The sequence below is a fragment of the Pelmatolapia mariae genome, linkage group LG15 (genome assembly GCF_036321145.2).
Source record: "Pelmatolapia mariae isolate MD_Pm_ZW linkage group LG15, Pm_UMD_F_2, whole genome shotgun sequence".
NCBI lineage: Eukaryota > Metazoa > Chordata > Actinopteri > Cichliformes > Cichlidae > Pelmatolapia > Pelmatolapia mariae.
In genome coordinates this window covers 6,898,754-6,923,515 of record NC_086240.1, presented here as the reverse complement: position 1 = coordinate 6,923,515, position 24,762 = coordinate 6,898,754, and the positions used below count along the sequence as shown (strand labels likewise).

Genomic DNA, 24,762 nt, shown 5'->3' with positions numbered 1-24,762 from the left:
AAAAAGGTATTAAGTGTATTTATGTTTAGGAAATGCACTAAGTTGTAGACACCACACTAGTGATCCTTCACCCACAGAAAGCCACAAATTCTAAAACACATGCTTTACAAGCATCTTGAACCCCAGGAGGACCTATTAATCACCACAGTTTGTAGTCTCATCAATCCGTCTTCTGACCATATGGTCATGACCTTTGTTCCCAAGTAATGGTGTTGGAGAATAAAAGTGTTTTTTCACAATGTTACGATGTCACAGTGAAGATGATGCCCTTCTGGATCTAAATGATCCGACTTAGTGTTTTCACCCGTCTGGACATTTGAGAGAAAATTGTGTCATTAATCCTTGAAAAACTTCCAAAAACATGTTTCGTAAGCCCACAGTGAGCTTGCCCCTTGACCGCCACGCTCAGATCCGTTCATTCTTGAGTCCAAGTCAACATTTGTGCCAGATGTAATTAAATCCCTTACAGCTGCTCCTGGAATATCGCTTTCACGAGACAGCAACGGACATGAGATTACTGGGACCTTGGTCTTTTGACCTCTGACCACAAAAATCTAATCAGTTCACCTCTGAGTCCAAAGTGAATGTCTGTGCCACACTGGAAGAAACCCGTTTAAAGCTTTCAAAAGGACAGCTTGGCATAGAGATCGGCACCGTTTTTCCTAATTATCGCAGACATGCTGTGAAACCTCAAACAACTGGTCGACCAACAGAAAATTAATCATTAGTCATTAATCATGGCTAACTCCCTCAAATGTAAGGATTTCCTGTGGTTCTTTGTTAAATGCAGAAAACAATTTCGCAGCCTAACTCTGATATAATATTTGAACTAACGATGGCTGGGTTTTTTTTGTTTTTTTTAATTCGCCCCCTTTCTTCAATCAGCTGATTTTTCTGTCTTCTTTACACAGATTTATTTGGGACTCTTAATGATGAACTCACTGATGGGTCTGATGGGGTTAGAGAGGTCGTTTATCATAATAACAAAATATAAAATGCTTTGTCATAATGAAGTAAACTGTAATCAGTTATACATGCATTACTGTTAAGCTCCCAGGGCTCTGTGTGTGTGTGTGTGTGTGTGTGTGTGTGTGTGTGTGTGTGTGTGTGTGGTAGAGCCAGTGAGTCTGGGGGGTGAGGGTTATTATCATTCAGTCACTGTAGGCTCATGCTGAGATAGTTAATGAAGTTAGCACAGCATATGATATGGCACTGCTAAATATATTAACGCACACAGACAAAGACAGGGACAGGGAGATGGTGAGGGGGGAACAAAGAGAGAGCATGAGACAAAGAAAAGGTGTGCATTAAAAAGAAATAAGAAAAAAATAAAACATGAAAGCTAAGGATGCCATTATTAGCTTGATTTAGTGCAAATGAGACTGATATTTACTGTTCTACGCTCTCAGCTAGAAGAGATTACACATCATCGACTTACATATCAAATCCAGGGCTTCATTACCAGCCATGACAGTGTAGCTGGTATTGTTTTCAGCTTGTGAGTCTGCCTGTCTGTTATTGTCTCTCATTTAAATGAATACTGTAGCAGGAGGTAACACAAAGGTGGTCTGTCTTCACAGAATTTGTCAAGATAGCATTGCAACGCTGCAAAATACTGTCCCGAATCATTATGGGTGTGTCGTTGAGTTTAAAATGAACTTTGTTTACACCTGCTCTCTTCTCACACACATGCAGGCAAATTTCTGGACGGCTGAGTTCAGAGTGCCCTAATGTTAAGCCATATGGCAGCACTACAGACAAAGCTAGAGACCGTGTTGAGATGGGATCACACCAGCAGCGAAGCCTGGGTGTTCTTGGACACAAACCCATTATAAAAATATTACATGTTCGTACATCAAATAAAGGTGTAGTGTAGTGGTTTACACATTTGCCTAGCAAGCGAAAGATCCCCGGACGTGACACCAATCTCTTTGGGGTTGCATCAAACAGGGCATGTGCTGTAAAAAGAAATCTGCCAAATGAAACATGTAGACCTGCTGTCTGTGGCAATCCATGTGAATAACAAAGCAGCTGAAAGGTATCTCATACAGGATATTTAATATAAGCATTAAAAATACAAATGATTGTGTAACCATGGCTGTAGGCAGGTTGTTTGTTTGTTCGGTGTTAATGTTCTAGCGCAGGGGTCAGCAACCTTTAAGACCCAAAGAGCCATTTGGACCCGGTTTCCACGCAAAAGAAAACACTGGGAGCCGCAAATACTTTTTGACATCTAAAATGAAGATAACACTGTATATATTGTTTTTTACCTTTATGCTTTGTGTGAACAACTAAGGTGTGTTGCTTATGAAATCCATGAAGTGCTACAGAGAAAGTTACATTTTATTTATGTAATTAACACATTTTGAACTCTTAAAGAAATATAACAAAAGGAAAGACACCAACCTGAACTAAAATGATCCATGTAGCAAACAAAAACTGTTGTGAGCCGCCACCCTTATATCGCCTTTGGGCTTTTGGAGCCTTGACCTGACTTTTAAAAAATAATTGGAAAAAAAGCACTATGCTGCTAAAAAATTAAAAATAGATATTTGCAAAATTCTGCCTAAATATGTATTTTACCTGGTTAATGTGTGTGGCCGGGCGAGGTCTGCAGCGCCACTGCAGGGGAGGCGGACGCACCTGAGCGGCACCCGCAATCGCCGCCTTAACGTCTGTGCCATCTCTGCTGTTGTTGGTGTATGTTGGGCTGTGAGCTGAAAAGCTACAGCCGGCTGTATGCGTACAGCAACCGTGTGTGAAAAGTGGTCAATAAAGAGATGCTGAAAAGCGTGTTCATGGAAACATCGTCGGGTCTGCCGTGATATGTTTACAATGGGACTTCTGCTCCTGAAACTCTGCGCACAGCGTCTGCAAATCGGGGCTGTACGAAGTCACTTTCATCTTTACGCAGGACTGTAAGCTGTCATCTGTGAGGCGTGTTTGTTTTTAACATAGTTCACGGTTGAGAATAGCTGCTGACATAATGTGGATCCGAAGATCCATAATTGGCCTACCTGGGGTTGAAAGTCTCGATAAATGCAATAATCTTCCAATTTAGAAGTACAAGTTAAAAAAAAAAGAACTAACATAAATAAAATACACTTCAGCTAAATACTTCTAATTTGTTTTCCCAAACCACGCGGAGCCGCACTATAAGGACTAGAGAGCCACATGCGGCTCCGGAGCCGCAGGTTGCCGACCCCTGTTCTAGCGCTAGCGTGAGGCTATGAACCCATCGTGGTACATTTTTGGCTGCACCAAAAGCCTTTTTTGACATATACTTTGGTCAATCTCAGATCATCTCAGTCACTTTTACTTTTGAAAAGCTGAAAAAGAGCAACTCAAATGGGAAACGGAAAAATGTTTGCCTTTAAAGTAAGTAAGTTGTGATTCAGTTGTGTTTCAAAAGGTGCAAGTTTTACCTTGAAGGCACTTTTTGCAGTTTCTTTAAAACTTAGCAAGTAGTTGGGGAGTTTTTTGGTACAACATCAATCTAGCACCTGCCACCATCCTCCCATAACTGCTCGCCAACCAGTTGTTTTTTCTGTGGTTGCCAGGGGTTACTGACTGATAGGCCTGTGTAAACGCAGGTTTAAGCAATAACTTACAATAACAATGACCAAATCCTCATTTTTGCCTAGCAACCCCATTGGTTGCCAGGTGGTCACCATCTTGTCTCTAGGCCTGCGTGAGGACTAACCTAATTGGTAAACAGAAGTAATCAAATGTCAACTAAACATTAAAGCATCATAGTTCTTTTGACATTTCAAGCTGATTTTATATTTGTAAAACTGTAGCAGAAGGCTGGTCATTGGTCACTGTTATTTTATATCTATATATAAATAAAAGCATATTTAATACACTTTTTTTTAAATCCCAAAGTTTACGCTCAATATTTAACATAAAGTAGGGCTGATGGGCACTGCACAGATGGGAACATCCCAACAGTACCAGGCACGCTGTCATGACTACAACCGTAACAGTGCATAAACTTCACCAATCAGACCGTCGTTTTAAAAATGAGTTACTGAATGTGAGAGCTACACGGAAAAGGAAGGTGTATGAATGAGTGTGCGGCGTGCTGACATATGTGCATCCATCCATGTGTGGGTTTCTGTGTCAGGGCAGGTCTGCTGTGCTTGCACTTGACAGCACCTGCTGTTATTGGACACACTGGGCTCAGATGGCTCAACAATGTGTGAGACTGTGTGTGTGTGTGTGTGTGTGTATGTGTGTGTGTGTGTGTGTGAGAGAGAGAGAGAGAGAGAGAGAGAGAGAGAGAGAGAGAGAGAGAGAGACTGTGCTTCTCTGTGTGAGTGCCTTTATGTTTGGATAGACTCTCTCTCTGTCTTTCTTTGTGTATCTGTATTATGTAAAAGTGTGTCCTCCCATTGACAATTATATAGTGGTACAATTGTGTCTCTCTCACAAGCAGGCACACACAACCATACAGGCCATTATAAAAAGTCAGAGGCCTCCCAGCCTATTATAGAGGCCTCTTGGGGCCCCTCTTTCATCACCAATAATATAAACAGTCTTCACTCCAGCTGGGACACACACACACACACACACACACACACACACACACACACACACACACACACACACACACACACACACACACACACGTAAGAGAAGTCACAGAAAGGAGTATCCAGTGGAGAAAATCTGAGAAATGAAGTAAAGAATTTCTATAGTTTAACTGTCAGTCACTTAAAAAAAACAGTTGCCGGGGTTTATTGCTCTAACCTGGGTTCATATAGGAACCAATAAAAGGGATATTCAAATTCAGACCATCTGTTCGTGCACTGCACTCGTCTTTTCATGTGAAACTCTCATTACATGGCTCAGCTGCAAAACAACTAACATCAGCTGCCCCAGTAGATCATCCTTTGTAATTCACTTCTTCAATTCTCCTGACAGAAAGGAGACACGTAAGCACCCCCCCTCACCTCCCTACCCTCCTAACGCCTGCATCCTTTTTCATGAATCGTATGACAGAAGAAACAGTTTGAGTTTCTTCTGCTTTTCAACAACTTTAACTCTGGGGGAAGGGAGATGAAGAGCTGTGCATAGGAGCCTCGTTCCCAGCAGCAGTTTATGGCCTGCATGTAAGCAGATATGGCAGTTTTGTGATACGTGCAGCTGATGAAAGCTTCAGTGGTGTACAGGTGGAGCTCCAAGCTGGCTAGCCGGGTCCTTTGGGATTAGATGCAGCTCGCTTTGATGCTGCTGACAGATTTGGACATTTCAGAGCCGATGCTTAGGCCGAGGATGCATGCACACTGGGGTTATTTTAATTGCTGTACATATGTATTGTAAATCTGCAGGTGGACACAGCAAATTACTCTCAATATGTTCTGGTCTAGCACATAAGAATACTTGGAGCTCTGGAGAGCCAATGCTTGCATCTATGAATGCGTGGAAAATAAAGTGGGTACTCCATTTCTCTGTTTAACAATGGTTCACAAAACACAGAAAACAACTTTATATTCAGCCTTCTGTCAATCTATCTAATGCCAGCACAAATTCCCTCAGGGACCAAGAATGTTTATTCCACCTACTGTTTTGTTAGCATAGACTGATGCGTGTGCTCTTCCTGGCATCAGCTTCCCAAATGCAGACGGAGTCTAAGTAGAGCTACAGTGAATCTATCACTCCCCTGCTATCCATTTACGTGGAGAGAGGCCAAATTCCTGAGAAAAAATAAAATAGATTCTGGGCTGCGTTTAAAGGGAAAGTAATCTAACTGCCAAAGTAACAAAGACCAATCACCTGCTTGTGGCAAACAATGATTTGGAGCTTTGCAAAAAACTTGATTTTTATTTGTTACCAAGCTGCAGGAGGTGAAAGGTGGCATCGACAACAGTTTTCCACAAACGACACTGTGACCTCTGTTGCCGGCTAATTTACTCTCCTGTCGTTGATTAGCGCCGTTAATGAAACTCTGTCAGTTACACACACACACACACACACACACACACACTGGGGTGCAAAACCATCATAGCGTTTCGAACATTTAGGTTTTAGTGGTGAGTAAAGATACCCAACCTGCAACACTATCCATGTATCCAGGTTACTCCAGGCCAGTGGTAACTGTGCATATTTAAAGTGTCAGAAACAATAAACGTGTGGATTTTTATTGTTGTTTTTGTAGGCAGGTTATTTGTGGCTGATGTGATTAACACTACAGGCAGATAGGTGCAACATTTGACAGTCACAGCAAATCTGTAGAACGGTTGGCAGCAACTGTTCTTAACTTGATTATGCAATTGAATGTTTAAAAAAATGTGACATTTGGTTGGGAAAACTAATGATTGATTGTGTAAAAAAAGCAGGAATACTGCCAGCCGCCTGGTCTCTGGAGATGCACAGAATGCAAAGCAAGGTTTCTGCAATAAAGGTTCATAGGTCGAGAGCTGCTGGGAAGTCTGGGTAAAGTCCAGAAAACTGTGTGGTGTTGCCGAACGCATCATACTGCTGCTAATGAATGATGATGAACAAATATCAGCTGAACAACTGAGTAAAACTGAATGGTACCCACTCTTTTACATGTATAAACAGAGGTTATTGTATACTGGACTAATTCAATACACTCGCTAAGTGTTAAGCTAAAAATAAATAAATGAATGAATAAAATCCCAATGCTTTGTACTAATAGTGCTTCTGACAGAGTCTGTCAGAGTCTGACAGACATAGGATTTTTAAGACCGATACCATTATTTCGTGATTTGAAAATTGAATATTCTTTCAGACACATGACACATAAACACATTTCCCTAATATTTACTATGTTTAGTTATTTATTCGCTCATTTACGCTCTGCCCGACTACCCGCTGGTTTTCGTGTTTCTGGCGTTCCAAACACGGGTGTTGTAAATAGGGACATGTTATCTCCGTTGGAGAAACGATGGCAACGTCAACATTTGCAACATGGCTAAAGGAAGTTTCTCACAATTCATTTTTTTCCTTTTTAATTTTTAATTTATCGGCTGTTACAAATGCTGACATAGATCAGCAAATAGCTAGTATCGGTCAATAGTACTGGCTGCCGACATATCTAGTAGAAGTAAATATGCCTTTTGTTGAATTGTTTATCTCTCTTGTGACCATAACATTCTATTCAAATTGTCTTCCATTTCTTTTCTTTAGTTACTTTTTTAATGAATTAACTTAACTATCTGTTTGGTAAGCTAAGCCTGGCAAACTGGCAAACTGGACTGAAAAAACCCATGAGGTAACGTGACACAAGCAAAGCATATCTGCTAAAATATCTATTCACTAGCTGGACTCACGTCCTCATTTTAGGTTTGGAAGCATTTTTAGTAGATAAAGGCAAATGGCTTAATCAAGAAATGAGCTGCCGTTTGGGGCAGGCCTCGAAGGGGACTGGTAGCGGCTCCCGGGCCTGGCAGATCCCCATGTACTAAATAGAAGCGAAGAAGTGAAAGAATTAAAAAGGGGAGGGAGGGTGAGGCACATAAACGAGAACAAACAGCTTGTAGAACTGGGGGGGTCATATATAGATAAGACTCGGAAGGGGCGTGTTTTGAGGCGTGCTCCTGATATTCATAAATTTATCTCCAACAAAGATGTATTCCAACACAGTCTCATAGCAGGGGAATGTGTATAAAAATGGCTGTAATGCCTAAGCAATAAATGCACAGGTTTTGTAACACCCCTTGAATTAAAGCTGAAAATCTGCACTTCAATCACGTATTGACTAACTGATTTAAACTCTACTGTGGTGGTGTACAGAGGCAAGTCTACAAAGGTTGTGTCTGTGTCCAACAAATTGTGGAGCTAATGATACCATCAACGTAGTTTCCATCTTCAAATATTTAACTAGTTCAGCCTCATATTTAGGTTAAAACACAGCTTATTCAGCTTTGTTCTCACTCTCCATCTATGCTATGAGTTCAGTTGACTTTAGGCTTGTTGCTTTAGTTTTTACACTATGCAACACCACCCACTTAACATTCAGCCATCCAACTACTGACTAACACACTTTGTGAAGTCAAATATGTTTTTGCTTCTCTTTGGTTAATAAACTGGTAAAAGCTTTGCCTCTCCCATTATTTGTCATGCCTCATGGAGGTGGACCACGAAACACGCAACAGCAGGAAAAGTGTGTGTGCCGGATGGTTGTGGTTCTTGACGATGCTGTGCGCGTTCCTCTGGGAGTGCTGGTGGAGGATAGTGACGTGGAGTCAGCAACTTATCGATGGTGCAGCTGTGCAAAGATGCCACACTTCCTCAGCCTCCTCGGAAAACAGACCCACTCCTGATGATGTCATACGCATACGGCGACTGTGGGGTGTGGGGGTCCCCGCTATGTGCACACAGTGAAACATGAAACTGCTGACCCTTTTAACCTCAACAAAGCCAGTGTGGACAGAGGAAGGTTTCCACCCCTCTGCTGTCTTCTGCAGTTCATTTGTGCTGCAAATTGTTTCTGCCACACACAAGCACGCGCACACACACTCGTACACATACGCAACACGGTGATGCAGATGCAGTGAGGGCAAAGACGCACCGAAATACTTCAGGAATAGATTAGCAGCAGAAAGAAATATGAAGCTGATGAAAGGGACAGTAGAGAGGCAGAGCAGGAAAGGGTCTTCAGTGAGGTGGAAAGAGTTGAGTCTATTTGATGATGGAAATCAAAGAATGAGCCTCGCTGCAGACAGGAGGACATCTGCACTGCGTGACTATTATGAGACACTGCCGAGCGACGAGTGTCTTTTATCTTAAACACAAGACGAAGAGAAAGAGAGAGAGAATGAGACAGTGAAGGATGGAGAGAGGGATCTGATGAGAGAGCATGAGGAGATGGAGAGGTGATTAGGATCCCACTGTTACTGAGCAAAGAGATGAGTGGCACTGGGTGAGAGAAATGAAAATGTCTCCATTCCTCCTTCCTCACTGTCTTTCCTTTCCCGACCTCCCTTTCCTTGCTCTCATCTCCTCATTTCCTCCCATCCTTTTCCTTTTCTCATCATCATCTCCCTGCCTTCTTCCTTCCTTCATCTCTCCTGCATATTTAATATGTATTCATCTGTTAACAGATCTGTTATGTCACAAAACTGCAAATTACCTCATCTGCCTCCTCCCTCTTTTCCCCCCCATTACCTCACTACCACCCACCTCCGTGCTCGCTTCCCATATTCTCTCCACTGTCTCCCTCTCTGTCCTCCATCTCCTCGTGAATTTTTTCCTTCCTGTCCCGCCTGCTCGACTCCTCCACCCTCACCTCCTTGCTCCCTTGGCTCTTTGGCTGACAGTTTTCACTTGGTTGTGTGACCTTTAAAAACCTGCTGATCAAATTCTGCCGCTCATCCCATTAGGAACGACAGCGAGGGAAGGAAAGCAGAGAGGGATGAAGGGGAGGAGATCAGGTCAGATGGGCTGTGGTGAGACAACAAGAAGAAGCTGGAGAACAAGCTGGCAGAGAGGAGAGGCAGTATGGAAAGCAGCAGGGATGGAGCAGAGAGAAAAATAAACAGGCAGAGAAAAAATGTGAGAAAATGCCCAGAAACAACATATATGAGTCACGCAGGGAGCATCACGACCGAGTAGCAACATCCAAGCAAATCACAAACACAGTGAAACAAATACGTCCTTTTTTTCTTTACACAACTTTCCTTTTCTGTTTCTCTAATCACCCGAAACTTATTTTTGCAATAAACCTCAGAAGCATTCGTGGTTTTACTGTTAACTTAATTAAGGCGGCCTGCCTGCGCAGTGCCCTACTGTGTACAGCAAAAGCAATCTCCCATCGATTCGGTTCGCACAACGATCAATTCATCTCCATTGGAGGCTATTAGGGACCATTTGTGGCTACTTAGAGCTCAGAGAGAGAGAGAGAGAAAAGACGGCAGGGAAAGGTGGAGCGAGCAGAGGAGAAGGAAAAAGATGAAAGGATGTCGTGATCCGAAGAAAGGGAGGGAGAGCAAAAGAGTGGAAGAGGAGGAAAGAAAAAGGAAGGGGAAAGGAGCCGTGATGGAAAGAGACAATGATGATCACAGGTGAAAATCTCTATTAAATATCCAATTTCCTCCATTCAGGCCTACTCATTGTCATCACAGCTGTTCAGTTATAGCTGTAATAGCCATAATATCCTTAGTCACTCAGCCATACATGGACTATGCACTACTCCAAGTGGAAGTCCCACTTGAATTAACACTGCAGAATGGCCATAGCCATAAGCCATGCCGCTTTAGTGGAAACAGGCACTGGAAAAACATGACTGTGACTCACACAGGTGACATGTTGCCTTTATATGAGTTGGCTGAACTTTTAGGAGACTTGTGTTAAGCTACTGCTGAGCCTTCAGGTGCACCTATTATATTTCCTGATCTTATGGGCTTTTGAAGCTGGTGAATAAGATTATGAAAATACAGCAGGGGATATGGCTTCATATTTAGTTCTGTGATAGCATTTCGTCATGTGGATCTGAAGCTTTACATGCAGAGGTGAGGCTTAAGAAACACACCAGGGTGTGTATTTCAGCTCCTGGTGATCATATTTCAGAGAAAAGGTGTAGAAAAGTTTAATTAGAATCTGCGACCTGTCGACAGTGTATCCCGGCTGGGATGGGCTCCAGTCACTTGTGACCCTGAGTTGGATAGAAGGTTAAGAAAATGGATGGAAATTGTATTAGAATTTGTCTTCAAAGGTAAAGCCATTGCTGTTATTCTGTTTTCAATGCTGATGTACTGTTTGGTATACCAAAATAGCATGCGAGAATCTTCAGTTACAGTGAAATACTGGAGCATGCAAGCCAAGGACATTACATTGGCAAAATATTTCCACAGTTGAGTCACGTTACATACAACCAGGAAGAACATTATATATTATATACATTAGGTGATTGTGCAGTAGTAGCATTGTATGCAGCAAGCAGGTGAATTCTGTACATTAAGTGACTTAAATAAGAATAGACAATCTGAACATTTTACAAAATAGACAATATGAACATATTTAAAATTAAAGGAATTTGAAATGTACATTGTGCTGGTGGGTTTAGAGTGTGTAGAAGAAAGTCCTGTCTCAGTCACTTATGGATGATGTAAGAGGGCGGGTGTGTGTATGTGTGTGTCTGTGTGTGTGTCTATCCCCTAGAAGCTCCTCTTGAGTCTTGAGTCTCTCTGTCCTTGCCCGGATGATGCCGAAGTTGGAACAGTTTGTTGTCAGGATGGGACGGGTCCTTCAGTATCTGCTCTGTTCTAGTCCGGCATCTCCTGGTGTAGGTGTCCTGAAGTGGGGGGAGAGCAATCCTGCAGCAGCGTTCTGCTGTAAGGATCACTCTCTGGAGAGCTTTTTGGTCCTTAACACAGCTGTTCCCAAACCAGGATGTGATGTTCTGTGTGAGGATGCTCTCCACAGCGCCTGTATAGAAAATCCTGAGGATCTCTGTAGAGACCCTGAACTTCCTCAGTTGTCGTAGGTGGTACAGATGCTGCCTAGCCTTTTTGGTCTGGACCTGAATGTGGGCAGACCATGTCAGGTCTGAGGAGATGTGGACACCGAGATACTTGAAGGACTGCATCCTCTCCACTTGAGCTCCACTGATGATAATGGGCTTGTAGTCTCCGTGCTGACTCCTTCTGAAGTCCACCACCAGCTCCTTCGTCTTGCCAACGTTCAGCTGGAGATGGTTATCCTGGGACCATGATGCCAGATTCTTCACTTCATCCATGTAGGCCGTCTCATCGTTGTTGGAGATGGACTTCACAATGGTGTTGGAGCCATGGGTGGCAACACAGTCTGAAGTGTAGAGGGAGTAGAGCTGTGGCGAGAGGACACATCCCTGTGGTGCTCCTGTGTTGATGGTGATGCCGTCGGAGACGCACCTACCCACCCTCACCACCTGAGTTCTGCCAGTGAGGAAGTCCAACACCCATCACACAAACGGCTGTTGAGTCCCAGATCCCTCAGCTTTGTGAACAGTCTGCTGGGCACTATTGTGTTGAATGCTGAACTGTAATCAACAAACAGCAGTCTCACATAGTTACCCTTTTTCTTGTCCACGTGGCTAAGGGTGGTGTGCAGGACGTGGGCGATGGCGTCCTCTGTGGATCTGTTGGGTCGGTAGGCGAACTGGAGCGGATCTGTGGTGTCTGGGATGGAGGAGGAGATGATGTTCTTCAGCAGCCTCTCAAACACCTTCATTACTACCGAGGTCAGTGCAACTGCCCGATAATCGTTCAGGGATGAGTGTTTGCTGTTCTTGGGCACAGGGATGATGATGGATCTTTTGAAGCATGTGGGGACCACAGACTTCGCCAGGGACTCGTTGAAGATGGAAGTGAACACACCTGCTAGCTGGTCAGCACAGCAGCGCAGCAGACGGCCGCTGATGCCGTCTGGCCCCGCCGCTTTCCTTGTGTTCATTCTCCTCAGTGCCGCTCGGACGTCATGCTCCGCGATGCTGATCGTCGATCTCTCGCTGATGATGTCACTGTCCTCGGTAGTCAGGCGGTAGTTAGCATTAGCCGCCTGGCTAACCTCGAAACGGGTGTAGTGGCCCATGTCAAACAAATTTGGGCTATTACTGTAATGTGTCTCCAAGTGCAAATGGACTTCTCTGTAAATGACATGAATGCACTAAGAAGTTGATTCACAAAGACACATCCTACTCCAAGGTGCACAGTTTGGGATGCGGATCCCTTTGCAGATCCTGCCAAAAATTCTAGTTATTCTGAAAGCATTCAAAAGGTACTCGGGTGAAAAGCTGCTGGAGTACGGACTTTTAACAGATTTAGGATTTTAAGCAGAGGAGAAACTGGCGGAAAGACAAAGAGGTGAGGCAAAATTATTCCCCAAACACTGAATGACAGTGAGTTAATGAAACGCTACAGATTAGACTGTGCAGGGATAATGTTTGTGGTCGATCTCATTAGAGATTCGCTCACATCTCCCACCCAACACATTAACGCTATAATGCCGGAAATGAAAGTGATCATCACAACACGAAGATATCTGGCAGCTGGAAAAATGCAACAGTGCAGCACTGATGTCTGTCGCAACCTTTGATAAGCAGACTGATCACACACACAAAAAATAACACCGTCTCCACCTGAGACACACTTCATTGTATCATAGAAACTGAAAGCAGAACAATTTTTTTAGTCAGTAAAGACAAGAAAAATACTATCAGCGTGTGAAGAGGCTACACTGCAAGTAGGTGGGACTCCTAGTTTATTAGTAATTTTGAATGTTGTCAGTTCAATTCCATTTATATAGCATCAAATCACAACAGTAGGCCTCTGTGGACTTTGACATTGTAAGCTAAAGACCCTACAATAATACAGAGAACCCCGTATGAGCAAGCACCTGGTGACAGTGGAGGGGAAAACTCCCTTCTAACAGGAAGAAACCTTCAGCACTCAGGGAGGGGCAATGGTTTCTAATAAAGCCTAAATTATATGATTAGGTATATCAGCTTGAATGGCCACAGTATGCCAATCAGCACAAAAAGTGTACTTTTCTCTTAAAAATTTATCGAACTTTAAAAAGGAACCAGGTCAAGCCCTCCTTTTCAGAACCTTTTTACCTGCTAGAACTCCTTGGTAGAAAGTTTGGGGCTTAGCAGCCCTGTGAGAGGATTCCCTCAATGTTTGTGGGTACTGTGACCCTTGTTTCATTTTGAGAAGGTGAAAAGTCAAAAAAAGGGTGTGTTTCTTTTTTATTAAAGATATATACACTATCCACAGGTCATAAGCCTACAGGTAGATACTTCAAAGACAAAGTCTCCTTTGAGCCTGAAGCGAGGAGGCAAGCAGAAAACCTTGATTCAATGACCTCAGAGATCTACTGGTGTTACAAGGCCTTGGTGCGTCTCTTATTACAGACAGAGCTCTAAAAATGATCACAAGAATTTCTAAAAGAATTCAAAATATTATCGACAGCCAAGACGACAGATCATAATCATGGTTACATGAGAGATTTAAGTGCCACATAAAGTTTGAAATGAATACAGTGGAATGTCATTGGGCACACTGGAAAAGTGTCTGGAGCGGTTTGGTCACACCTGAAGGTGGGGTGAAAGGCCAGCACTCACAGGAGCGCGTACAAATCAACCATTTAAATAACATCCTAGAAAAAGCTTGAAGGAGGAGTCCAAACCTTCATCGAAAAGTGACACAATAAGTCCGCGTATTTCCTTGGCTGGGAATGATGCCGGAAATGACACTGCATGAAAGTCAAGAGAAAGTTTCAGGTCCAAGCGAATGTTTTAATGCTGGTTTTCTTTGGGGGGGGGGGGGGGGGGGGGGTGTTCCATGCCAGAAAGTGCTCAGGTTTACATTAGTGGCTCTCCGTTACATATGAAGTGATTTGCTCAGAACTGGTAGTTTGGTCTCCAGGAGGCATTTCAGACTCTCCATGCTCAGGCAACACGCCATCAAATGTCAGTCAGAAGTGTACAACACTTGTATTGATACGCACTATTGGATTGAACCATCCATCCTCTTCCATTTATTCAATTAACTGTTGCAGAGGGCTCCTGCTGCAATTGCACTACATCACTCTATTAATTCAACTCAGGACCTGCTTACTTAGCAACTCCAGTGGTTATTTTACCGGTCATCACATCAGGTCATGGTCTCTCGCCCATTAATGTTCTGGTTTCTTCCTGTGTGCACACCTCTTTAGTCTTTTAAAGGTCTTCTCTGGTGACCACAGACTAGAAATTAATCAATTAATTTTATTAAAGACAGGCTACAAGAAACAAAAAGGACATCATAATGTGTACAACAACAAAATGCAACCACAACTTCCTTGTGACCAGGATAAATCAGTGGTTGCCCAATGAAGTTTTATGCATCTGGTGACTAAATACAAGTAGTTGCAGCAAAAGGTATTCAATCAAACGTAACGGCACAGATTACCTGGTGAGAGGCAACCTGAGTCGGACTGACTGCAACCTCTCTGAAACAGACTACTGAAGGTTTGACAACATATTGCAATCGATCTGAGTTAGTTTGTGCCGATGAAATCAGGTAACTAATCTGTGTTGTGTTCTGATTATTTTGGTATGTAAAAGCAAAGTTAGCTGAGGTTGTCATTTTGCAGTAAAATCACAATCCTCCAACAACTATGACAGTATTTGTGGAGGAATTTCTGTTTTACATCTATGAGGACAATGAAATTTTTGATTTTCATTGATTTACCACGGTCAATCTCTTAGTAACAAACAGATTTAATGTCAACTTTGACCCCATTCAATCTCAAACTAGTAGCAGATTGACTGCATCTGAATGCTGTTTTATGTGCTGTTTTTGAGGCCATTTCCAAGATGAGATCACAAGTTCTTGGAGCGTGATTGGAATTATTTTGGTCGTCCCACAATTTTCAGGCACTGTTTTCCCTATTGTAACTGTAGCACAAGGAAGACCTGCAGTCACTCATCTACCTGGATGTGTGGACTGCTTGACTATTCTTTACATCACTTCCATTTTCCCACGCTTTCAGACTCATTTCTCTCACCATTTTTCTGGCAATCAGTCATTTTCTCGCACACGTTCTGCAAGCCGATCAACCCCTATTCCATGTGCCTTAAATCTCAGCGCTCCTCTTTCATTCTCCCCTTTCAGGCTCATTCATGTGATCATCCTTGTCCCCACCTCCACCTCATCGCCAACTGCTTCATCTCTCCCACCATTAGCATCAGCACTCTGGGGGGCGCTGTCCTATTTCTTCATCATTGGACTCCGCTCTGCTGCGTAGTTTCATCTGAGTCTAATTGCCGAATAATTTATTACTCAAGCTTTGTACTTAAATCAAATATGTTGAGTTCTTCCAAATTATCTCTCCTTATTGAAACAAGATATTTTTTTAAAATGTGGGTGGTAAAACAGTGCACACAGAAGAAGCCACAAGAAACCGAGTACACTGGCAAAGGTTCAAGACCACTGACTTCAGGCAGTTTCTACACCGAGTTTAAATGTCACTGCTCTGACCTGCCCAAAAAAACCAGTAGTAGTACGTTTCAGGCTCCAGGGTTCCCATTAATCGATGATTAGTGTTCCCAAAAACATGCGTCACTGTGAACTCAAGAGTAAGTATTTCAAACTATATGGCCAACTATGGTTATATAAGTCTACTGTTAATCTATTGCAGCTTAATGAGGGATTTAATTTCACAAAGAATGAATGCAGTATCTAAAATATCACAGTTTAGATAAACTAAACTGTTTTACCTGTCACAGACGGCCAGCAGTCATAATAAAAGTGTGCTGCACGACTGCCCAGCATCTCACATTAAAAATACTGGCCCAACACTTGTCACGACTCATAGATTCTTGTCCAAATTATATGCATTTGGTTCATCTGTTTTGCACTTTTGTTGGCCTGTCATAATGTCAGTTTTTATAAATCTGGCTGCCGTGGCTGTCAACAGATGGAAAAAGAGGACGGGAGCAGTGTTAGCCAGTTAGCAACACGATGTAAGTGCTCTGATGTGTCATGTGGAACAACTGAGATGGATCAAGATGGCAGTGTGTTAATGAAAGCTGCGCTGCCGAGGAGCACTCGTAGGCTGTTATTATGGTCACTCATCTTCATACTACAGCTCAAGACAGGCTACCTGGAAATATGATGAGTAACTACTAGCCCACAGGCAAAAATCCATTTTCCCACCTAATTTGCAGTAATAAGCCCCAGCACCTGAGCAAATTGTAACTGCAATTTGGATCCCACGGACATCTGACATTCTCAAAATGGAACATCATTGGAAAAACAGACAGATAGATAGACGGTGCTGAAATCATATTTCTGCAACATCATCAGAAATACCACCGAGGGGGGATTTCCCTCGTTTTGTTCTTTTTGTCACTTTTTATTCGCAGCTCAGAGCGGCACTGACAAAGTGCCTCAGTGATGAAATACATTCAGGTTCTCGCTCACTTCATACAAGATGCCACGGAGCCACTTGCTGGGAAGCTGTTTCATCCCAGCAGTCAAGATAAAGGTTTCTTAGATAGACTGCAGTACATGATTTCACCTGTTAACTCAATGGGTTGTTCCACATTGGGACCACTGATTTGAAAGATGACGTTCCCAACGCTGAAAAGACCTGCACTGGCACTCTACTGTGGGACTTCTTATAACTACAACTTTGAACCAGAGCTTCCACAAAGCCATTCAAGCATTGTCCAGCAACTGGGGTTCAGTCTCTTGTCCAGCGACTCTCCAGCACTGGCCAAATTCTAACCCTGCAATCAATGGACCACCCACACCACCACCTGAGCCCCCTCTATGTATTGCTGGCCTTTTATCCTAATAATAATAATAATATGATGGGTAAGAAGTGCAGCAGACAACTGACTACTCAACTTACATTGCAGTAGTTTCTATCAGTGGTGGGGCAAAATTACCAAAGGCGGTGGATGACAGTGCAGGACATTCATTGGTGCTTATTCCTTTTCAGTTGCACACAGTAATGCAACGTATCAAGCAGAATTGCTGCATTTGCTTAGTGCGGGCAATGAAATGAGACGCTACCGTATCATGAGCTACTCTGTGACTTCTTCCCCTTGGTTTCTATTTTTGTAGCATTGCTGCTAATATCATTAACTTCTGCAATTGCTCCGCCTGAATTCATTCCTCACCTCCCTTCCCTCTGCCCCTCTCTTCTGCCACGAGCACCACAGATCCCGTTCACATCTCCTCGTGAATTAACTAGAGTGATTAATATTCCTTGGAAACATTTCTCTATGTAAACGTGGCATTTAAATGTCAGAAACACCGACTAATCAGTTTGGTATTTCAACAGATCTTCCCTCTCTGCCTGTGACTGTCCACCCTTCTGTCTTTGCCTCTTTCTGCCGCTGCTCTTTTGTTTTTCTGTCAGCTGGGTGCTGCTCTCCCTCTTTCTCTCTCTCTCTTTGCCTGGAAACAACATCCAAAAAGGTCTGGCTGAAAACGTTTTTTGTCACTCTTGCTTCTGTTATCATCATCTCCTTTTTTAACAGTCAAATTGTGCCCATTATCAGTAAATCCCAGTGTAGGATAACACAGATAAAACAATGTATATTAGCTCAGCTTGCCAAGAAAAGAAAAAAAAAAAGCCCATTCTAATCTCAAACTGTGAGGCACAATTGATCCCAATTCCCAAAATATAGACAGCATGAGGGTTATTTATAGCAGCGATATCAGAGGGGTGCACACGGCACATCTGTGCAAGTCGGAGTACACACACACAGGTAGGCAGACTGCATGGATACACAGGCGCACACACGACTGGGGGGGACATTCTCTCTCTTAGACTATCAATCAGATATCATTAGGCTGCCTCAAACAAGTGCACGTGTGTCTGAGTGCCTATGACAGTGTGTGTGTGTGTGTGTGTGTGTGTGTGTGTGTGCTTGTTTGATGGCCGTGTGCCGATCCTGAGCTGAATGTGTCATTAGCCATAATTGCAGGTTGCAGCCGAAGCTCTTTGCAGTCATTTAGCGTGATTGACCATTTGATTATGATTAATATTATACACATAAACTCAATAAATGCACCTGTCCCGTCTTTTTCCACCGTCTCTTCTCCCCAACCATCTCACTTTCTTTCCCCCCACATCTTCCACTTCTTTACCGTCCGCCTCCTTTTCCCCAACTCCCAGTCCGGTCACCCTCTTTCTGATGCTCTATCCTTTTTAATCTACCTATTAAGTACTGAATTTAAGGCCTTTGATGGAAACCTTGTCCATCTGTTTGTCTTCCTGCAGCTCCCTTTGAAAGCTTTCTCTTCCTCTAACTGTCTGTCAGATTGCCTTTTTTTTTTCTGTCTGATCCGGCCAGACCAAAGAAACGCTGACATTATCAGAGGAGACCAGAAAGAGTGAAATGCTCGGATTTATCTCAATATGTTTTATCTGCCCTGCCGCTTTGATCTAAACTGGACTGACTTTGACAAAAGCACATAAGAGAGGGGGAAGACAACAGAGCTGGGGGGAAAAAAAAAAAAACAACAACTTGTAGAAGCGATGAGGTTAAATTTGAAATCATATTTCCAATACACTGCTCCAGTATCATGATAGTTTAGCTGGGTTTTTTTGGGAACCAATAGGGGTAATTCCTTGTTATATCTCGTGGTTATACACTGAAGAACTTGAAGGTAATTGTGCAGCTGCGGTAATTTCAAACTGATGTCAAGAGTACGTTTTGTGCAAATGGCTCTCTTCTCCTGCTTTTCCTCTCCTGGCTCCTTAATGGCATTGGCTTTCCCTGCTTATTGCCTTCTCCCTCCTTCTTTATCTTCTCTCCTGGTGGCTCTCTCCCGCTCTCCCCTCTCACTCTTTCTTCTTCCCTTTATCGCAAACTTTTCTTCTCCGTCTTGCTTTTAGCTTGTCAATTCTGCTTCCACTTTCTTTGGCTTTCTGTCTCCCTTGCTCCTCCATGAGTTCTTCTTATTCTCTCCCCTCTCTCACTCCTTGCCTCTGCTTCTATTATCTCATCTTCCTCATCTCTCCTCCTCCTCCATTCACCCCACACCTCATTCCCTCCTTCTCTTAATCGGTTTCTGTGTCACTATTCAACGCACACACACGCACACAGACACACAAATGCAGTAGCATCCCTCCTCAGTCAATCTGTAAATGAATTATCAGCCCACCAATGGTTTTCCCTTCGTAGACTCTGATATCTTAATGGCCGATCTATGCAGGCAGTGCTTTCATGAGAATAAAACGTGTGTGTGCGTGTACGTGCATGTGTGTTGGTTAGTTCAACTGCTGCATGATAAATAGGGAGTATTAGAAGGCAACCTCTATCGTACCCAGGGGCTCTCGTTTTGTGTGCACTTGTGTGTTAAGTGCATGTCTGCATGCAGCGTGTGTGGTTCACTGTATGAGACCCGGTTTTGTCAGGTTTCTACATGTGTATGTGTGTGTGCGTGAGCGAAAGTGAGAGCAGTGCATGAAGTGTGCGTTTAGTGCAGTTTTTTGTATTGTAAGTGTGTGTGTCTGTGTGTGTGTGTGTGTGTGAGAGAGAGAGAGAGAGCGAGACAAAGCGGGAGTGGAAATGACAACAGATAAACCCACAGATGGACGCCCAGCGGGCTAAGAAACATTAAGACTGCACAAACACATTAACACACACACACACACACACACACACACACACACACACACACACACACACACAGAATGGTAAGTAGATATTGGCCTCTCCCTCTCTCTGAATAACCTCATGGGAGCCGAATGAAATCAACCACATCATTGGTGGTTGTGGCGTGCATGTCTGTATACACACAAGCAGAATGTAACATGAGTGTGTGTGTGTGTGTGTGTGTGTGTGTGTGTGTGTGTGTGTGTGTGTGTGTGTGTGTGTGTGTGTGCGTGTGTAACTGGTAACAAAAAGGATTACTTTGAGGAAAAATATATAAAACTTAAAGGAAGTGACTCGTGTGTTAGTTTATTGTACTGTGTTATATGAGGGTTGACTGCAGCGTGAAAATAACCAGGTAGAGGTTTTAAACACAAGCTGTGTCCCAAAATGTTTCAGCTGCCTCAGTAAGACCGTAGACAATAGCATCAGTGCGGTTTATTGTGTCTGTGTCGGGGCCAAAACTAAATTAACTTTGTGTCCCGGGCTGAATGGGAGACATGAAAAGAACCCGCAGTGTCCCAGCTGACAATGAACTGCCGGCCATCTTTGTCACCTTATTTAAATGAGCTTCATTGTGCTCACAGCGCTCATAGCATCAATGGGCGCCAGGCACTTTATTTCCTCCTGCTCACTGTTATGAAGCAGAAAATATGGCCATATTTCCATAATATTACCCAGGCTGCTATCACTGAGGCCGCATTGCTGATCGCCCATTCAGTGTCAGTGGAGCACATCCAGGCAGCATTCGCTCCCGGTGCATGTGGACACGAAAGCTCGTCTGTGTGTTTACCGTACAGAAACACCCACGAGCAGATTGCACTTAAGCTATTTATGATGCAGTGAATCTGGAGCCTCTGTAAGTTTCCATTGCAGGGTTACGTGCTACTAGAGGCCAAAGAGACTTTAAAATAAGGGCATGTTTACTGTTCTGGGCTGGGCTGAGAAAACTTAGTTTATCCGTCAAGCAGTCCATAATTTACCTGTGATTTATTTTTTACTCTTTTTTTTCATGCTGGTGCTGGCATATATTCAAAACTGAAGGTGCTTACTGAGTCATAGCAAGGTTAATTCAGTGCACTAATATAAAACATAATATCAAGGAAATATTTTGTTCTTTGGTTGCCACAAGCAGTTGTTTTCATTATTGAACTGCTTGCCACCTATCTTTTGTTTTTCCCATTAATAAATTAGCTTATAAAATGCCTGTAAACATTAAGACATGACCAATCAAACACAGATCATAAAATAGTCACTTTAAAAATACTGATTCTTGTTCATGGACACAAATTTCCCACACTAATTTCGTGTCTGTGAACATGACAGGTCTCATATGTCCATGTACACGTCCAAGTGAATAGGTTCCACTTTTAAAGCCCGAAAAAGATGACATTTGGGGATGTAGAATGGATTATTTTGCAGCTTAGTTTGCATAGTAGGAGTTACACAAGCAACAAGTTACACTTCACTTATATTATGATATTATTTTAGCTATGATATTAATTCAAAAATACAATTTTCAACTTATCAACTTGTTAAATAATGATTTGATTGGGTTTAGGAACCAGCCATGACTTGGTTAGATATTTGGTTAATTAAGGAGTCCCTGGTAACTCACTTGCTTTGTCGTTGGCAGTCAGTGGCTAGTAGCGAAGCCAAAAATTAAAAAATGCGAATATTTTTTGGGGTTTTTTAGTTTTTTGTTTTTTGTACAAGTCTAGTCACCGTAGGCAATACATATATTGAGGCTTTTTCTCAAAAGTGTTCTTGTCTATCATTAAATGTTGTGCCTAAAACACAGGAAAAGCTACAGCTACCGCAATAGTTCCACCTAAACTTCTTGATAAGAAAGGCAATATGAGCCAGTTGGTAATAAAACATAATGTTAACATTTTAAATAAAGGATCTATCACTGACCTTTCAACATTTTAAGCACATGGGATAATCATTTTTGTTGGGTGTAGAGAATAATGTAATTCTACTGGTATTGGTACTAACTACTAAACCTCTGGTATTGTCCCAAGTTATAGTTCAGGCTTTCTAGGCAATCCTTTAAAGTAATTACTACCCTTTCATACATCAGTTTGCGATGTTCTTTGCTGTCATTGGTGGAGTTTAACTCAGGACCAGCGCACATTGTGTTGCCAGTGGTTATTTCGCCCATCATCATTTGAATGTCTTTGACATACTGTGGTCTTTGGTTGCCACGTTGCTGCAAAGTGGTTCCCATTTATCTTTAGAATATCATGGTTTGGTTTCAAATCCAGCAGCTCTGTTTTAAAACTGTTTTCTTGGTCAACCTGGTGACCAGGTGAATGAAGAGCCTGGACACAAAAAATAATATTACCTTTACATGATATAGGTAATATTATATAACTATAAGTTTCAAAGAAGGCTAACTGTCATGAAAAAATTTAGAATGCTCATTAGCACGAGCAACCACAGTTAATTACTTTTTCTCAAGCATTACAGCTTCACAGCAAAAGGCGAGGTTTTCAGGTGAGGTTTTGTGTGAGAAAAGTTCGTTCTAAAAGGTAATTATAAGCCCTCACATTTCAGTGAAAAAAGCAAACATAATACAGTACTCAAACATTAAATTATGTATGAATAGTGTTTTTAGAAAAAACTAAATGACTGGTTTAGTTGGAACTGATCTTAAACCCTGATAAAGTTTTTGTATTTGTGTGCGTGTCGAGTTGCAGCCTTTTGTACTTTTTGTGCGTGGTCCTCCAAATGTAATTTGTGTACCACTTCAATCTAGAAAGTGAGTGTGCATACACGTGTGTGTGTTTCTTCCCTTAAGCCAACTAGCCACTTCAACTGTCCCGCTACACAAAGGCATTTCTCTTGAGACTTCAAAAACAAAAATCTCATTTTTAGCATTGTCTGTCTGCTGAATGAAAGCTCTTACAAAAACTCAAAGAGCATTTCTTTTCTCTACACACAGAGAAAGGACAGGCACTTGTCTTTGTGTGCATTTCTACCCCTACGTGTGTGCTTTTCACTTAACTAATGGCATGACAAAAGCGTCAGCACTTCATTTTAGTGGCAGTTTGGGAAGGGACTGGTAACTTTAGTGATTTTAAATCAATGATCATTAGCAGGGTTGGAGGGGTGTTTGTAATGACGTTGGTATTAACCTTGCTGCCAAACACTCGTTGCCATCACACTGATCACTACACTGCCCAGTGTCCACTATTAATAGTCTGAATAATATTGAATCACTAATTTGCAATACTGCTGGGAAACAGATTATAACGTTTATTAAATGCAGAAGTTGTTACCGCTAAATGCTACGAGTAAAAAGCATGGATCGGAGTGCTGTAACAGGCTCAGTTTGCTGGGTTAGTGCTCCGTTTTCTTTATCGAATAAAAGTTCACAGCATTACAGCCGACAGACACTCACACCAGCTTTATATCAAATGCATTACACAGAGTGTTGAGCACTGAAAAATGTCTCTAAAATGACAATCTCTAAAACGGATCGCAATGTTTTCTGGGTGCTCCAGCTAACGTAATGTGATTCTGGCGCCTGAAAGCCACATGAATATAAATCAGTTCATTTAAACAAACAACATAAACAAATTCACTTTATGCGTGCTAAAACACAGAAGCTTGGTTATGTTTAAAAAAAATCATAATTACAATTATTTTGGTCATTACTCAGATCACGGTTATGTAGCAAGATTAACTTCAGAGGCATAATGTGTGAAACTCAACTATTATTAGGCTGAATTTTTTTTTTTCTATTTTCATGAACTATGAGTATACTTTGAATACACTTTCAGTGAAAACTAAATAAGAAAATGACAAGAAATGAAGTGGAGGTGGTGGAGATTGTGAAGCCCTTCCTGTAAGGGCAGCTTTTACACTTGGAGGCTTTGTCTGTTGTCAGGAGACATCCCCACCTCAGGAGACAACCGGTAAGTGACAGCAGGTTTCCTCGAGTTCACCTACAGAAACCTTGTTATGACTTACTTCTTCTAGGTAGACCTTGTTGGCTCTCTTCCGGTCACAGTGGCTCAAGCTCAATTAAATAGTGAGTGAGTTGGGCTTTTAGGAGGGGATGAAAGCATGCCAATGTAAAGAAAAAAGATCTGCTAGATTTACAACACAAGAACTAAAGCAAGCATCATCCCCTTCTTTACTATAATGATCGTAATGTATGTATGAAAGTATGTACCCTGTCTCCTCCCTAAGGGGTGGGCCAATCTGAACAAAACTTTCCATGAACTTTGCCACACTTACAGCAATCATTAACGGCTGTATGCCTTTAAAAATTAATTTTTTTAAAATAAATCCCAGTTGTTTTGATTTTTGCATTTATGATGTTCATCATCATGAATGCGATGTTACATTTTCTGTTTATGTTAGTTTCACGTGTCACGTTCAGCGAACATCACCAGTATGTAAATTAACGGTCACTAAAATTTGCATTCTTGATGGCATTTTGTTGCTACTGACAGGTGGTCAGAAAGACACTGAATAAAACTCGGAATAGAACAACAGCAATGACATACTGTATAACACTGGTCTATTTTTAGACACTTTAATGAGGATCATTCATCATTAATCACTGTTTTGTCTTAAGCATTTACTTGTGCCATTTTTCAAATTTCCTGGAAGAGAAGTGATCAACTCGAAAAGAGAAACTCCAG

At 42.3% G+C, this 24,762-nt stretch overlaps 1 protein-coding gene across 2 annotated transcripts in view; it reads right to left on the bottom strand.

The window, feature by feature from the left end:
* nkain2 (sodium/potassium transporting ATPase interacting 2) overlaps positions 1-24,762 on the bottom strand; it is a 114,068-nt gene that overhangs the window by 59,121 nt on the left and 30,185 nt on the right. The gene's annotated exons all lie outside the window — the stretch shown is intronic.